Consider the following 15,884-nt stretch of genomic DNA (forward strand, 5'->3'; position numbering starts at 1 on the left):
TTCCTCTCCCCACATCAGACACCCTGTGAGGTAGTCGGGCCTGAGAGAGCTATGAGAGAACTGTAACTGACCAAAGGTCACCCATCAGTCTACATGTGTCTCAAAGAGGCCTATGATCACCTACCTTTCCTCTCCTCATAACAGTCACCCTGTGAGGTAGGTGGGACGGAGAGCTCTGAGAGAACTTCAATGGCCTACTTTATAGGTCTGCTGAAAGGAATATAATATAGTGACTATAGGTTTTGAACATTACAAACACTGTACAAATAAGTATTGTTCTGAATAGTATGGAGGCAGTGTCTGGGAATGAACCATGGTCAGTTCCACCCCACTCCAACACCAAGCTCTTCCGCCAGGCTTTTGGCTGAGACCAGACATAACCAACAGTGACCAAAGGGCCCCTGCTCCCCCCTCCCCCCCCTCAGAACACCACCTATACACTCTGGACCTGTTTGTATTGTTGCACTGTTGTATTGTTTACTGGTTATACTATTATAATGTTATATTTTTACAATTATCAGTTATTCAAATGTTTTATAGACTGTTCCACGTATTGTTCTTATGTTATTATGTAAACCGCCCTGAGCCCCTGGGGAGGGCGGTATATAAATATAATAAATAAATAAATACAAACAAACAAACAAACAATAAGCTACAGATAAGAACCAGCCCAATTCAGCTATAGAGTAGACCTAATGACATAGGATAGATCAGGCTTTCTCAACCAGGGTTTTATGAAACCCCAGGGTTTCCTGATGGCCCTCGAGGGATTTCCCAAATGGGTGGGAGAATAATTTTTTTTTTAAAGCACACCTGTGATGGCCCAAAAGTCACCTAGCTGGCTGCATGTGGGGAGTGAGGAATCGAACTAGAGTGTCTAGTACCCACTGCATCAAGAGATACATGCAGTTCAATAGCATCAGTGGGGTCTTCCACACAGCCATGATTTCCCATGTTTTTCTTTTTTGCTGTTGAGCATATGGAGTGTTTCCCTGCACCCATCCCTTCCCCACAGCAGCCCTTTTCCCTTTCTGGCATCACCCAGGGACTTTGCAGGATAATGAAATCTGCAGTTGCTAGACCACTCACTCATTATGCCATTATAATGATTTATTCTGCTAGCTTTCTTTTTTTAAAAAAATTAAAAAGGATCTTTGGCCCGTTTTGTTGCAGAGGTATGCCTTTCCTCTTTCATTTCTGCACTGACAGAGGACAGAGACTTGTTTTTAAATGAAATGTCTTAGGAGACAGGTTGTTATAATGATATGGTGCTCTAACAATTGCGATTGAAAGAAACACACCGAAAAAGCCCAACAGTGGTCTGGAGAAGAGGGGAACGGTTGCTAAAGGAGACTGAAACAGAATTCAGGCACTGCGGTGGGGCGAACCTTCCCAGGACACAGCAGCTACCTCGCCAAAAAGAACATCATAAAGCGGGTTTGGGGAACAATGTAGAAAAGCCAGGGGGGGGGGGAGCTGAAAGTTGCAAAGGTGCACCATACAGCTGTGCAGAAGCAGGCAGAAAAATATCAGTTCCCAATAGCCTGGAGCTTTCCCATAATTACAACCGATCTCCAAACTATACAGCAGGGGTGGCCAAACTGTGGCTCTCCTGCGGTCCATGGACTACAATTCCCATGAGCCCCTGCCAGCATACAATTCATGGGAACTGCAGTCCATGGACATCTGGAGGGCCACAATTTGGCCACTCCTGCTATAGAGCTTAGTTTCCCTGGAGAAAGAGCAGCATTGGAGGGTGAACTCTGTCATTGGAACCCTCTTCCTTTCCCCAAACTGCCTCCCCAGGCCCCAACCCCAAATCTCCAGGAATCCCCCAACTCGTGGCTGGTAACCCTAGCTCTCAGTACAGATTAAATACCCAACACTGCAGACCATGGAAATATGTCGGATGTCAAGGAAACGTTGCTAGACTTTATTAAAATCCAACATTCTTCTTTCTGAGAAACTCCCCGGCACAAGATTGACTTTATCTTGAGAACTTTTCCCTTCTCACAGTTGTTAATCAAAGTCAAACCTTTCTCAAAGTGATATTATTTCTGGAGACTTAACATGTACTGCACTTTTTAACCACAAAAATTACAGAAGTGTGCCGCAGATCGCACAAAATAAAATTAGGAAATGTTTACGGTGGGTTTTTAGCCAATCACTAGGCTTGGGGAATGTGCAGGCAGAAATCTAGCCAGGAGCAGTATTGTGTGCCTGCCGCAAACATTTGTTTCCTACACAGCCGATGAACTTCTGCCTGACGCATACCCAGAAGACACAACAAAGAAGGCCGGGGCAGCAGATGGTAACAACACAAATTGTTTGCTGCCGTTAACAGGCTAACGGGGGAATAAGGCTGGACCAGAGGACCTTAGCAACAATCTCCACTCCAAAATGCTCCTATGTACAACCAGCATCTATCCACTGCCTCCCTCAAAATGCTTCCTGTTCTCCACACACATCCAAATGCATTACTGTGCTACAGATGTTCAAAGGAGTCTTGCACCTCTGGCTGAAACACACCAGTGGGCAGAACAATATGCATGCATCGCATAGGGGGACGCTCCATGCATTAGCCTCGTGCTTTTTGACACACCCTTTTTGGAAGAATCCCCGCAAACTATTGACTTGCCTTGGCAGGTACATTGTGAGCATCGAACAAGGACAATGGGGTATGGACCCAGTTCCCCAGCTGCTCTCCCAACCACTTATTTACGCAATAATAACTGGATGGTGAAGGCAGTCATTAAGGCAGAGGCATCTTGTCGTGAGTCACACTGGAGAATGGGGTGGGAAAGGGCGTCCTGTGTGGATGAGTTAAGCAGACATTCACTTGGGCTACAGGTCATGATTGACTGTGGATGCCTCACCCGCCGGTTGGATGTTTGTGTATACCTGACGGCATGGAGGGAAGCAACAGATCCTTCATAAAACGCCCTAGGCTGAAATCAAATTGTTGGGAATGTAACAGTGAACTGTGTAGTCCAGGGGTAGTCAAACTGCGGCCCTCCAGATGCCCATGGACTACAAATCCCAGGAGCCCCCTGCCAGCAAATGCTGGCAGGGGGCTCCTGGGAATTGTAGTCCATGGACATCTGGAGGGCCGCAGTTTGACTACCCCTGGTGTAGTCTGAGGGACTGCCTCTCTGAGAAGGTCCCCCGAAGAGCACTCCGCTCACCGAACGCCAACTTGCTGGTGGTCTCTGGCCACCAAAGAAGTGTGTTTGGCCTCAGCCAGTGCCAGAGCCCTTTTGCCCTTGACTCCCGCCTGGGGAACACAATATAGAGCACTTTTATTGGCATAATAAAAGATAAAACAGTAGAACAAGAACCATGGAGATCTGGGCCCTCCCAGAGCTACCAAAGTTCCAAAGGGCCTGTAAAATGCCAGAATTCACTGACATCAGAATGCCCCCCCCCTACCCCTTACTTGGCCCTGGCCTCTGCCTGGTGGGATGCTCTGCTTGGGGAGATCAGGGCCTTCCATGATTTCAAACAATTAGAGAAGGCCTGCAAAAAGGAGCTGCTCCATCAAGGTGACAGTTGGGGGCAAGCAGATTTTAACATTGTTAAAGCGGGACACCATTGACCGGGGGGTGGGGTGTGATTAAAATTTTGGTCTATATGGAGCAACAAAAAGTTTCATAGAACGCATAGAATGCAAAAATAGTATTGTAATATATATATATATATTTAATTTCAACATAAGTACAATTTGCCAGGTGCCCCCAGATGTCCGTCCAAAAATGGGACAATCTGGTCACCTTAACCGGAATGCTGGCCTTCCTACCTGAGAATCATCCATTCAAAAGAAAATCTGCCCAAACAATAACTAAGTCAATACTCTCAAGAAGTCTCCAGCCAGGACAATGCTAGCATGGTAAGTTCAAGGCTGGCTTCCTTCTTTTCACCCCCCCCCCTGCTGCTGGAAATGCAAAAAAAAAAAATGGTCCCAAACCCCTGGAACCTGGGGGGGGGACGGACAGGGAAGATGGGATTCCCAAACCAGTAACAACAAAAAATCGGCATCAGAAAAACACTGTCCTAATTTCCAGATCCAAATAGTGAGGTGCACAACCCTAGATACCATTTAAGTTACAATTACCCATGCTTCCTCTCCCCATAATAGATACCATGTGAGTTAGGGGAGGCTGAGAGAGCCCTGAGAGAACTATGGCCAGCCCACGGTCACCCAGCTGGCTGCAGACGGAGGAGGGCAGAATCAAACCTAGCTCTCCAGATTAGTAGTCGCTGCTCTTAACCATTATATCATGCTGGTTCTCAAGGTCAGTAGTGCTTACTCGGATTGGCAGCAGCTCTCCAGGGTTTCCGGCAGAAGCCTTCTACATCACCTGTTACCTGATCCTTTTGGCTAGAGTTGCTGGGGATTGAACCTGGGACATTCTGCACGCCAGGCAGATGTTCTGCCACTGAGCCACAGCCCTTGCCGCTTCTCCGGCTTATTTTAAGGTGTACTATAGGTCAGGGGTAGTCAACCTGTGGTCCTCCAGATGTTCACGGACTACAATTCCCATGAGCCCCTGCCAACGTTTGCTGGCAGGGGCTCATGGGAATTGTAGTCCGTGAACATCTGGAGGACCACCGGTTGACTACCCCTGCTATAGGTGACATCAGGATGACAGCCACCTACTACCAATAAAGTCTGGGCAGCAATTCAGCTTAAAGGGGAACAGTTCCCTCTGTCATTGTTATGGAAATGCGTTTGCTTGTAACTACAGCAACAGACGCTTATGGACATGCCGGTATTGGCTTTCCTTCGGATTCTCCAAACAGAGAATCTGCAGACGGTAACTCAGACCACCCATCACAATTTATTTCATTTAACTAAATAGAAGTATGGCCAATTACTCCACTTCCTTAGCCCCCTACAAAACTGACAGCGTTATAAGTTGCAGGCCTGAGAAATGGCAGTGGCTAGCCTGTGTGAGGTTCCAGGTGCAACCAGGGCATGCAGACATTCCCATGAAAGCGACAGAAAGAGATGCCACACCAAAGGTACAGTTGAGGAATTGCAGGGTCAGAAATCAATGAATGGGGATAGACCAGTTACTGTTTTTCCATCTGTGGCATGTGATGAAGTGAGTTCTGAATCACAAAAGCTCTTACTGGAATAAATGTTACTCCTGAAGGGGCCGCTGGGCTTCTGTTCATATTCCCTCCCATTCAACTTGTTTCCCCAGTTATTTTGGGAGAGGGGAGAAAAAGTTCTCTGTATCCCCTTTCTCCACCCCATGCATATTTTAAAACACACCTTTACAACCTTGGATGCTCTGTCTCCAAACCAAAAAGCCAACGACTCTTGTGTGACTAGATTTGTCAATCTACATATTCATGTTTGAAATTTTTAAAAAAGTTTTAAGTCCTTCTGGCTGTGAAAAAAAGGACTCCGGTGGTTTTAAAAAGTTTCCCTTTCTTAAAATAATGAGGTGGCAAATGAACAGGTAAATGAGAAAAAAATCATGCAGCACTCCTAAAAAATCTTTTTATTTAAAGACCCTGCCTAAAACATGATGAGAAGGGCAAGATTGGCCACTGAGCCAGCTCTGATGTGCTGGCATGCAGAATTACTACTTCACAGTGCTACTCCCACAAATAGGTCTTCTCAAAACCCCATTCAGGTCTCCTCAATGGGGCTTACTCCCAGGGGACTGTTCAGCTGCAAACCTCGGAGAAGCACAGCTCACCTTATCACTGACACAGACAAAGCCAACTATCTTTTTATATTTAAGTCTACCTTCTCCTTTGGAGTGGCTTCCAATGTTGTGATAATTGCTTAGAAGCTATCCACAGGACAATTTCATTAACAAGATAATTCATGTCGTTAAGGAGAGATTATTCAGATGCTGATCTATCTGCTGATGGGGTTAGCCAGGATATCCCTGGGTCTGCCGTTTATCCCCCTGTCTATCACCATCTTCTCTCCCCTGTGGGTGCCGACAGAAGACGGAAGCGATCTTAATGCCCACCCACAGAGCATATTGCATTGAAAGAAAAGGCAGGAGCTGTAGAGGCTAAAAAGCGGTCAAGGCACTGGATTTGGGTACAACAGAAAAGAGGTCTGATGAGCCAGGGAGGCCAGAATGGAGTTCAGAAGCAGAGAGGTTTCAGAATTTTGCCCTCTGGAGCCTCAGACTGCAATCCTTTGACTGCACACCCCCCGTCCCCCCCCCATAATACCTCAAGTGCCCTCGAATGTAGATTCAGCCCCTCTCTGGAATGTTAGAATGTGACCACAGATGTTAGAACAGCAATATGAAAGATAAGAATCTGAAAGGGTAGATGGGGTGGAAAAGAGAAAAGAGTGGGAACTGGAAGAAAACCCTTTTTCATTGGGATTATTAGACCAGTGGTCAAAAGGAGAAGGGGGAAAAAGGAGAAGAAAAAAGGGAGAGGAATTGGTTTTTATTCCCTGCTTTTCACTACCTAAAGGAGTCTCAATTGTTTTCATTATGTGAATTGTATTCTTTTGTATATTTTATAATGTCGTCACCCACCCTGAACCTACTGGGGAGGGCAGGTTGCAAACGCAACAACAACAACAAGCCAAATTGGTGAGTTTGGAGCAGCAGTAGAGATTTGTCTCCATCCTTTTTACTGGCTTGCATGACTCCACTGCGCATCCTCAAGCGAATATTAAAAGACGCATCTTGAGCGTGGCGGATGCATGCCACAGATCTGCCACCGGCTGAAGTGACTGTGACCTCTTTTCTATTCCAGTCACTGGCGGGGCAGGGGGGGGGGAGAATAGATTAATTAAAAGCACATTCATGAGATGTCTTGATTTCTGAACTGAGGGAATGCACTGAGGAATCAAGGCATAGGAACGGGCAGATCTGCCTTGTTCATTCTATCTGAGGGCCTTGAGAACTGCTTTCCTGACTACATACAGCAATTCTGCACCGGTTTGATTTCATGGAAAAGAAACCTGTTCACAGGGCTGAAGACAAGGGGCAGCGGGCAGAGGGTTCATAACAGGATGGCCTGATGATTTGATCTTCATTATAAGGCAGCCACTAAAGTAGTGAAAAGAGCCTCTTGTGGCGCAGAGTGGTAAGGCAGCAGAAATGCTAGCTGAAGCTGTGCCCATGAGGCTGGGAGTTCAATCCCAGTAGCCGGCTCAAGGTTGACTCAGCCTTCCATCCTTATGAGGTTGGTAAAATGAATACCCAGCTTGCTGGGGGGTAAACGGTAATGACTGGGGAAGGGAATGGCAAACCACCCCATATTGAGTCTGCCATGAAAACGCTAGAGGGCGTCACCTCAAGGGTCAGACATGACCCAGTGCTTGCACAGGGGATACCTTTACCTTTACCTAAAGTAGTTAATGGCAACGATGGGGATGAGAGAAAAGTATTAACACCCACACTCGGACCATTTCCCGTTCTGAACTGACCCACCAAAGTTGCCCTTAGCTCAGTGGCCGGAAAGCCCATCTCAGTCTCCCATCTCCCTCTTGAAAGCTAATAGGAGCTTTGGGGAGCCAATTTATAATGGGAGAACAGCCTTTGGGAAAGGGTTAAACCGAGGGTCTCCAATCTCCAGGTGGCGGCTGGAGACTTCCACAACTGATCCCTAGGTGACAGAGATCAGTTCACCTGGAGAAAGGGCTGCTTTGGAAGGTTTGCTTTGCTTTTGTGCCCCACTGAAGTTCCCCCCCCCCAAACCTGACTTTCTTCAGGCTCCATCCCCAAAATCTCCATGTATTTCCCAATGCAGAGCCAGCAAGTCTAGTCAAACAAATACCCCCTTCTCCAGACACATCCCTACCTGCTGGCTTGGGCCTTGATGAAACAGTCAACCTGTATCTGGACTGTATCAGGTGGCAGGCAGGAGAACAAGTGATTGGGTTATTTAAAAATCGGTCACACTGAAAATCAGTTTTGGAAATTTTCCAGCCTAGCCTCTTCCCTGACCGAATATTCATAAGAATCTTTGTTTTCCCCCCTTTGAGGGAACATTCTATCATGTGAACCCCTCACTTGCCACCATGAGGACTGGTTACCTCCTTACAAACTCCATGGCGAAGACACTCCCAACAGATGTGGGCTGGGAGTGCCCACCATACAGGGGCCTGCTTTCTGCTGTAAGGCCAGACACAAAGTGATCAACAGGTGCAACAAAATTCACCTGCCTCCCCAAGCCTATTGAGCCACCGCCCCATGCTGTGTGCCGTGGTCCAAATCCAAAACAGACCCCTGTGTGCCTCCTGAGAACTCCCTGAGCATCTCCACCACAGAGACATAGCGGCATCAGGCTCAGCCCCGAAGCGAAGCATGACAACAGAGATGCCAAACCGCAGCAAGGGAGAACTAAGCCCGGGCTCAAAACCAATCAGTGCTCTTCCTCCATGCTCAAAGATGAGCTTCCCAGAGAAACACATCGTTCTGGGTAGCAATCTGCTCCCTCCTTCTGCAGTGCCATTTCCCAGGCTGAATGCTCAGTGGTGACATCACGCCTTATATAATTTCATGCACTTCCTCACAACAGCGCAGCACAGGCTGAGTCACAACTCTGCCTGCAACCTGACAGTGAATAATAAGTATTGGCATGATTCAGCCAAACTGAAGGCCCACCGATTTCAAAGGGAGAGATGCGAGCACGTGCTCAGTGTCTGCTGCTTACAAAAGGGCTACGTTTTGGCTGGCTACTTTGAGGGGCTCATTGGTCTCCTTTGGTGTAGTGGTTTGGTGTAGAGGTCAGGAGTGTGGACCTCTAATCTGGCGAGCCGGGTTTGATTCTGCACTCCTCCACATGCAGCCAGCTGAGTGGCCTTGGGCTCACCACAGCACTGATAAAGCTGTTCTTACAGTCGCCTTCCCATTCCTCTCCCCACAACAGACACCCTGTGGGGTGGGTGAGGCTGAGAGAGCCCTGATATTCCTGCTCTGTCAGAACAGCTTTATCAGTGCTGTGGCGAGCCCAAGACCACCCAGCTGGATGCATGTGGGGGAGCGCAGAATCGAACCCAGCATGGCAGATTAGAAGTTGGTACTCCTAACTACTACACCAAACTGGCTCTCACCAGGTTGATTTTTTTTATAACACCATTCTGTATATCTTTCCTGGACTGAAGTATCAAAAGAAGGTGATATTTATATGTATGTGGATTTGTAATTGACCTGTGAAGAAGATCCATTTGGATCAAAGCACATTGGGGCATTGGGATTTAGGCTGTTTTGTTATTTGGGCATATTTCGTGTCACTCCCAGTATTCTTGTCTATTTTCTACTGAGATTTCAATGCAGTGTTTTTAATTGACCTTTAGCACTGTGCAATAAAATGTGTATTTCTTAGATTTTTATGATCATAATGCTTATACTTCTCAATCTCTTTGTTTCCTGGTGTTGGTGCCTCCATCTGCCAGTGGAAGTTTTCCTATTCTGGATGTTGAAATTTCATCAGGTGCTGTCCATGCATGATCAAATGAGCTTTCTCACCTAGAGTTTTGTGAAATCCTGGGGGTTTTCAACGGCTCTGGAAGGGATTCATAGATGAGTGGGAATTAATTTTTAATATATTTTTTAAAAATTGTTAAACATTTAACAGGTGATATGATCATATATCTGGGGAAGGCACTGGCAAACCACTCTGTATTGAGTCTGCCATGAAAAAGCTAGAGGGCGTCACCCCAAGGGTCAGGCATGACCTTGTGCTTGCACAGGGGATACCTTTACCTTTATGATCATATCGTCATGTCAACCTGCCTCCCGCTCCCAAAATGGCCAACGATGAGCCTGGATGGGGTGGGAAGGGGAGGAGCCTGGGGAGCATATACACAGCTATGCTTCCCAACCATGTTCTGCATGATCGCACCACTTCTGGGGGTCCTCAGAGCCTGAAGAACCCTTCAGGGATTTCTCAATGGTAAAAAAGTTGAGGAAGGCTGGGTTAGAATACGAGTTCTTAGGAAGAAGAAGTCTCCTTCCTACATTCTGAAACTTTTCTGTGGCTCATACATCGCATTCCTCAACAGCTCTGGCAGATGGGTGAAGAAAACTGTGCAGTGCCAAGTAACAGATAAAGTGATCCACATGGCAGTCACATCCAGACTGGCAACCAGCGCTATCCTTGGTTCTGACCTGGCAATTTCAATTGGTGCCAAATGCCACTGTCCAGGTCCTTATGAGGACCCCATGGAGGGCACACATTCGGCCTGCCCTCCAGCAGCTGCGCTGGTTGCTGACTGAGTTCTGGATCAGATTCAGTGTTTTGATATTACCCTTTAAAGTCCTACACAGTCTGAGGGACCGCCTCACCCAATATGTTCCCCAGAGAGCATTGCATGCTGCAAATGCCAACGTACTGGTGGTCCCTGGGTCCACTTGACCTTGACCAGAGGCAGAGCCTTTGTAGCCTTGGCTCCAACCTAGTGGAATGAGCTGCCAGTCAAAATACAAGACCTGTCAAAATACAGGACCTGTCAAAGTTCTGCAGGGCTTGCAAGACAGCCCTCTTCCATCAGGCCTATGTTTGAGGCCACAGTGGCTGGAACATCACATGGGCCTCCCTCCTGTCCTAGCTCACCCCCCCCCCCATGACATAAGACAGAAAGATGGTGGGGAGGAATAGATAAATTAGACTGCGTTTTAATCTGTTTTAATGCTGCGTTTATACTTATTGTTGTAAACATCCCCAAGCATGTTTCTGGAGAGGGACAGTGTATAAATCGAATTACACCTAACAAAAATAAATGAAGGAGGGTAAGGGACACCTACTAGTGTCCCTGCCCCCTCTCAGTTTCTCCGGAATGGCAGACTATCCAGGTTGGCTGTACGAAGGAAGCCATGACCCGGAGGGCACCAAACAAATTGAAGCTGCACCCAGACAAGACTGAGGTGCTTCTGGGCAGTGAACGTATGAAGCTGGTTTATGCCCATGAAGTTGCCTATCCAAGCAAAGGAGAATCATTCCCAGCACTTCCACCAGGTCCAGCTGGGAAAGAGGGATGGGTCCCAGACTACTCAGTAAGTTTCATGGCAAAGTAGAGATGTGGACCGTCCAGGATATAGTCCAAGGTTCTAGCCACAGCACCCCTGGGGCACTCTTCCAATGCAGGGCTTAAGCTGCAATCCTAAACCGAGGGTGCTGTGGAAATGCCATCAAGTCCCAACTGACTTACAGAGACCACACAGGATTTTCACGGATGGAGAAGAACAGAGATGGTTTGCTGTTGCCTGGATCAGACTTACCTCCTTCTCGATCTACTGACATCCATGGGCTTAGAACTGAGTATCTCTGCTTAGGATTGCAATGTGCCCTTTCCTCTCCAGCTCTGCAGTTCTAGAAACGCATTCTTCTTGCATGCATTAGATGCAATCAACCGCTTGCACATTTTTCTGACAGGCCTGCTTTTTAATTATTTGTATACCGTTACCAAGTTTAGCATTAATCTGCTTTGTGCTATTCGCTACGTGACCTGTTTTCAAACCTTTTATAAAACCTATGCTGCTCCTTGAGCAACAGATGCTGAAATCTTCTACTTCCCTGCTTCTTTGGGGCTCATCTGGAATTTGAACATGCTGTGTACTCTCTACCAAACCAGCAATGCTGTTCTAGACTGGCAAGTGAGGTCTGATGGTTGGATACTATGAGACTCCCCTTATGGACATGAGGATACATTCCTTCCATTATATATTCAAAGATCTGAGAAACCTATATTCTAAGAAAACCCAATGAGCTTGGATCCATATTTCAGTAGCTTTCTATCCATTTTTGTCCAGCCTCCCACTCCCATGTTCTATTCCCCACACTGGATTTCTGGAGCAATGGAGGTAAAAAATGGAGCAAGTGCTGTGAGATCACATCTGGGTGAGCACCTGGAAGTGACATCACAGTGTCTATAATGCTCTTGGAACTTTCTCAATCTCTATGGTAAAAATAGAGATTGGGGGGAATTCCTAGAGGCATCAAAGCATTTGCAACACTCCCCTTCCCAGACTCAACCCTCAAAACAGTCCCAGGGATATTGAGCAGAGGTCTGTCAGCCCTACCTGGGCGCCAATCTCCAGGTAGTGGCTGGAGCTCTCCTGCTATTACAAGAAAGATCAGTTCACTCAGAGAAAACGGTCACTCTGGAAGGCGGACTCTAGGGTATTATATCCCATAGAAGTCCCTCCCAACCCCGGCCCTTTTTAGGCTCCACCCTGAAAATCTCTAGGTATTTCACAATGTGGAGCTTGCAACTCTAACCAAATCTTTCTAACTCTAACCAGTATCAACAAGGACTGTACACCTAATATTTCCTTGCAACTGCACATTGTAGCAGAAACTTTGTAGCAGTGGGCAATCTCTTTCAGAGAAGCCATTAACGATTTTCCCCTAGAGGAATTCTTGACAATGCTCCAAGGAACCCGAGTTCTCTGGAATTTGAAACAGCTTGGTTGAAAATATGGTTGGGAAGCATAGCTGCATACACCTGTCCAGAGCCCCTCCCCTTCCCATCATCTCCAGGCCCATCATTGGCCATTTTGGGAGGAGGGGTGGTTGGGTCAACATGGCCATATATGATCATATCCCGATAAATGTTTAACAAATTAAAAAGATATTAAAATTAATTCCCACCCATTCAAGAAACCTTTCCAGGGCTGTCAAGAAACCCCAGTAGAGAAAGCCTGGTCTAGATCCTGCACTTTGCCCATCAATGCAATTGTGACTGTCCTGTCACTGATGACCTGGAATCAGCCCATATCAGACATCAAATGGGACTACCCAATGAAGCCAACTGACAGTAGGTTCAGAACTGATTAAAGGAAATGCTTCATCGAATGTATAACTTATGGAACTTATTATCAAAAGAGGCAATCATGGGCAATAGCTCACTTGGTTTCAACCAAAGGATGGAGGAGATGTCAATCAATGGCTATTTGCCAAGACAGCTAAACAGAACCGTCATGTTCAGAGGGATTATTCGGCACCCTTACCCTCCTGCCCATGGGCTTCCCAGAAGCAACTTGGAATAGATTTATTTTGAGCATTGGTCTCCCACCCCTCAAGCAGAAAAGTGGTTCCCAAAGCACCAAGAAAATTGTAAACGAATTTAAAGCACTGTGAAAACACAAATCCCCTTAAAGCCACAGAATATGAAGCAATGGGGGAAAATGAAAAATATAAAGATGACACATGCCAGCAGTTTAGAAAGCCAGCCATTTAAACAGCAGAACCCAAATCAAAATCAAACTCTTGGTTTGATGCAGCAGGGGACTTGGGAAACAAAGAATCACATGCTTTTTGAAAATACCTTCATAATAATGTCTGCATACAGGCATAGAAAAACAAAGCTCTTCTCTCTATGCTCCCCGATATAGTATCAATCAAAGCCTGTTCCTTCCGAGCACTATTTTGGTGCACGAGTTTTGGGATGACAGCCAAAGAGTATGATCTTACTGCGTGTTTCACCTCTCCATCCGGTAACATTCTTTCTTCCTTCCGCGGGCATTCTCTGAATACAATTCATACTGCACAATGGCTGTTAGGTAACTGGCCACAATGCATACGCGATGCGTGAATTATTTGTATGTAATCCTTGGGAAGTATTTAAGGACCAGCACCCTGTAGTGATAGAACATCCTGCTTTAGAAGAACTGGCATGACTCATTTCTCCAACCTGAGAATCATATGCCTCAAAAGGGCCTTTGTCTCTACAGATCTTCGGTGCCCATTCTAAATTCTTCAAAAAAAACACAAAAGGAAAGAGCTTTCCCACAAGAACGTCCAATAGCATCGTCACTGGATATTGCGTTACTCTTTGATGAACCAGGCCCAGATCCTGTTGGGTCTTACAGGGGGGAGTTGTAGGAGAATCTCTTTATTAAAAAAAAAATGTAATGCAATTTTTTCCCCTATACTCTGAACCAGATAACAGATGCGGGTTCAGGTTATTGCGACTCATGGCTCCCACCTGGGCCTTGTCCCTGCTGCACCCCGATTTCGCAATGCACCAGAGCTTAACACATCCCCTGCCTTCCTCTGAAGAGCCCAGACATCTATGGGCGCATCATGCTCTGCTTTAGTAACAAGGTAGTTGAGACTGCAAGGAGAAGAGGAAACAGGAATCCTATAAGCTAGACATTGAACTTCACAAAATACCATTGAACTGCTTGTCTAAAACGCTGTGCTTAATACTTAAGTTTTGTTCAGATTTCTGCAGTTCGATTCCTATTATTATATGACAGCCAGCATGGTGTAGTGGTTAAAGGTAGCAGCCTCTAATTTGGAGAGCCAGGTGTAATTCCCCACTCCTCCACATGCAGCCAGCTGAGTGCCCTTGGGTCAGTTGCAGTTCTCTCAGAGCTCTCTCAGCCTCACCTACTTCACAAGGTGTGTGTTGTGGGGAGAAGGAGGGAAGGAGACTGTAAGCGGCTTTGAGACTTCTTCGGGGAGTAAAAAGCAGCATCCCTAAAACCAGCTCTTTTTCTTCTTCAGTGCAGTAGCAAAGGTTACCCCCTCCCCTGATGCCACCACTCCAATCCAAGGGCCCCCCTCCCACATATTTTAGAGGGCCAGAGTACTGGGAACTCCATCCAGGACGTTGCTAGAGCCATGTACACTTTGGTTCTCCAGCATTTTAAGCCAAGGTGCAGGCCGAATCTGCTTCTGACATAACACGGGACGAGAACTCATGACCCTTTAACTGGTCCGCAGGCCAGAAGATGGCACTTTTGGCTCCCGTTCTGAGCCTGTCCACTCCTTTGCATCACATTACCTATTCATAGCCGAGTTTTCATCTTCCCAGAATCCTACTCTGGCATAACTCCCAGGATATTTTCCATTTGCATGCACTTTCAAAAACGTTAAGCTCACTTATAGGAGCAGTCCAATGTCAGCTGTACATTAGGCTGGACAGAGTGCCCACCGGCTCCCTTCTAATTATACGAGAAAACTACAGGGATTATAAAAAAACCCAACCAACAAAAAAACACCACCCCCACACAAATCTACATTCATACAGCCTGAAAGCCGGAAGAGAAAACTCTATGGAACTAGGCTAAGCAAACGCTGGAATGGGAGACCATCCTTTTGGTGTAGTGGTGGGAGACCATCCTTTTGGAGAGCCAGTTTGGTGTAGTGGTTAGGAGTGTGGACTCATGCCGAGTTCGATTCTGCGCTCCCCCACATGCAGCCAGCTGGGTGACCTTGGGCTCGCCACAGCACTGATAAAAACTGTTCTGACAGAGCAGTGATATCAGGGCTCTCTCAGCCTCACCCACCTCACTGGGTGTCTGTTGTGGGGAGAGGAAAGGGAAGGTGACTGTAAGCCGCTTTGAGCCTCCTACGGGTAGGGAAAAGCGGCATATAAGAACCAACTCTTCTTCTTCTTCTTTTTTTAAAAAAACAACAACAACAACTATTCTTAAACACTAGAGTTTGTTACCAAACCCCGAAAATAAATCCTATGAAAGGAAATAAGATGTGAGCAGAGCATACTCCTCAATCTTGGCATTAAGAAGAGATCACGATGCAACTTGGCATCTTTCTCTAGGGAGGACGTCTCAGGATAATGGATACGATCACATTCTGTTCTTATTCTACCAGCCTAGAAATCCTTAACTTTGGACTGCCATCAAATCTAATTTCCCTGGGAATAAACCATACCGTTTCATGCTCGTGGCAGGCTCTTCTGAAATGCACCCAGTGGCCACAGAGGTGTTTCCTAGCTTGCTACGGTATCTGATACCCAGCCAGGGACAACCTGCTGTCAAATCAGCAAGTTGTTTATCATGGCAATAAGAATAAACCTTTAGTCTGCTCTGGTTATGTGGCTCAGGTTAATTCTGCATTTAAGTGTACAAATGCAGTGTTAGTCAGAAACTCCTGCTAGAAAATACACGTCTATTTGAAATCCCACACCAAACCAGTAT

The 15,884-nt window shown here is 46.5% G+C and overlaps 1 protein-coding gene across 4 annotated transcripts in view; it reads right to left on the reverse strand.

Annotated features, from left to right (window-relative positions):
* The window catches only part of LOC143824094 (potassium voltage-gated channel subfamily A member 1), a 148,783-nt gene that overhangs the window by 12,596 nt on the left and 120,303 nt on the right, over positions 1–15,884 (reverse strand). Inside the window, exon 1 of one of the 4 annotated variants that reach the window (XR_013226687.1) lies at positions 11,217–11,644. The exons of the other annotated variants lie outside the window; for them this stretch is intronic. The gene's annotated coding sequence lies outside the window, so the exon portion shown is untranslated. Of the gene's footprint in view, positions 1–11,216; positions 11,645–15,884 lie in introns of those variants that run through there. 4 annotated transcript variants of the gene reach the window in all.

This window comes from Paroedura picta, chromosome 14 (genome assembly GCF_049243985.1).
Source record: "Paroedura picta isolate Pp20150507F chromosome 14, Ppicta_v3.0, whole genome shotgun sequence".
Lineage (NCBI taxonomy): Eukaryota > Metazoa > Chordata > Lepidosauria > Squamata > Gekkonidae > Paroedura > Paroedura picta.